This window comes from Sinocyclocheilus grahami, unplaced genomic scaffold (assembly GCF_001515645.1).
Source record: "Sinocyclocheilus grahami isolate Dianchi unplaced genomic scaffold, SAMN03320097.WGS_v1.1 scaffold217.1, whole genome shotgun sequence".
Lineage (NCBI taxonomy): Eukaryota > Metazoa > Chordata > Actinopteri > Cypriniformes > Cyprinidae > Sinocyclocheilus > Sinocyclocheilus grahami.
The window spans coordinates 987,658-990,153 of record NW_015505396.1 but is presented as its reverse complement, the minus strand read 5'-3'; positions in this window follow the sequence as shown (position 1 = coordinate 990,153).

The following is a 2,496-nucleotide window of genomic DNA, read 5'->3' as shown; positions in this document are numbered from 1 at the left end:
TATCAATCTAATGTAGAAACGAGCGCAGATCCGTGCGCACAAATCAACTTAAGACAGAGTTCACGTGTGATTCATGAAACATTCGTATGAAACATGAAACATGCCGCCAATCTCATCGCACGAATGATCGCATGTTGATAAATGTGGCGGCAGAAAACAATCATCATTTGCATATCACGCCCCTAAAAACACCCTGGTTTAGAAGCCTCGCCCTAGAGTTTACAACACGGAGAAACGAAACCCGGCCAAAAAGAGGAAGTAATGTCGTCAAAGAGAAATTGATCTTACTCCAAAAATACCCGTTAACCTTGTAATTGCAAACTATTAGGCTACATTAATTTATGTAATTTATATGTATTTTTTTTTTTTAAATAGGCTATTTACCCTGGTTTAGAAGCCTCGCCCTAGAGTTTACAACACGGAGAAACGAAACCCGGCCAAAAAGAGGAAGTAATGTCGTCAAAGAGAAATTGATCTTACTCCAAAAATACCCGTTAACCTTGTAATTGCAAACTATTAGGCTACATTAATTTATGTAATTTATATGTATTTTTTTTTTAAAATAGGCTATTTGTAAATATAAACAGCCTATTTAATTCCCCTCACTATACAACAAATATTTTAAATTTAACGGTATTCAGAACAGAACAAGAATGAAAAATATGTAGTTATAAAATTATATATTCAACTATAAAATAAATCGAATTAGGCTATGGCATTCATTATAAACATACAAATCGTTGAAAAGCAACTTTACAGAAAATTATGTTTCTACAATATTTAGTAGTAGCTAGCTTATGTTGACTGTCAGTTAATGTACATATGGCAGAAATGTACGGAAATTCATGAAACATTCGTATGAAACATGAAACATGCCGCCAATCTCATCGCACGAATGATCGCATGTTGATAAATGTGGCGGCAGAAAACAATCATCATTTGCATATCACGCCCCTAAAAACACCCTGGTTTAGAAGCCTCGCCCTAGAGTTTACAACACGGAGAAACGAAACCCGGCCAAAAAGAGGAAGTAATGTCGTCAAAGAGAAATTGATCTTACTCCAAAAATACCCGTTAACCTTGTAATTGCAAACTATTAGGCTACATTAATTTATGTAATTTATATGTATTTTTTTTTTAAAATAGGCTATTTGTAAATATAAACAGCCTATTTAATTCCCCTCACTCTACAACAAATATTTTAAATTTAACGGTATTCAGAACAGAACAAGAATGAAAAATATGTAGTTATAAAATTATATATTCAACTATAAAATAAATCGAATTAGGCTATGGCATTCATTATAAACATACAAATCGTTGAAAAGCAACTTTACAGAAAATTATGTTTCTACAATATTTAGTAGTAGCTAGCTTATGGTGACTGTCAGTTAATGTACATATGGCAGAAATGTACGGAAAAATTTATTAAAGACGTAATCAAACAGACAATGAAAAGACATAAAGAAAATAAACAAAATGCATTAAGAGTGTCACAAAAACGAGCGTAACCTATACTTGTGCAACAATTAATCTGTTAATTATAGCCTATTGTATATTTTAATAGCCTAAATAAAAAAAGACATTCTAATCTTACTGGTTAACGATCGACTAATGAGCTGACTGAGTCATTCCACGAAACCGGTACGATTTGAGTCCCTCTGACCTTTTTAAGTGTATTTTATCTATTGGGTCACCAAAATCTATTTTTAAAAGCTTCTTGTATTAATTGAAATGTCTCCTTTAATAAGGTTTAAAAACATGACATACATTGTATCTTTATATTTGAAATTATCTTGTTTTTTTTCAGTTGACACCACCTATTTTGTCATGTCCCTCATGACCTTCTATGAAAGTGTACTTGGGATATGAATAATAAAATTAGAAAAAAGTCCATACATTTTGTCATTCTTATAAATATCTATCTGTGCTTTTTTGCTGGTAATATTTTTTTAGTAAGTAAATTTATGATTATTAATTAAAATCATATTATTTAGTTCCGTACCTCAGTAGCCCCTCAACCCTGTTACACACAAGTGAAAGACAACAGCGGCTGAAGCATAGAAAGTGGAGAGCAGCTTACAAAAGAAGCAAGGAGAGGAGAGAAGCACTGAGGAACTTAACCACTCCTCCACAAAGTCCAGATCATGCCCCAGAGCAGTATCCATGTCCAGGATCTTCAAGGTAGAGCAATGAGCAGTTAAGAGTGTAAGAAAATGACTAGGCTGAGTGTTAGAAAATTAAAAGTGTAGGTAATAAAAGTTCTATTAGTTGTTTAGGTTGTATGTGATAGTTTGCTGACTGAAAAACCATCCGATTGATGGCTGCTCACCGTTTTGGCAGCCATCAACCAGATTCATTTATTCAAGACCTTTTACCCGTCTACAGTGCATCCAGAAAGTATTCACAGTGCTTCACTTTTTCCACATTTTGTTATGTTACAGCCTTATTTCAAAATTGATTAAATTCATTATTTTCCTCAAAATTCTACAAACA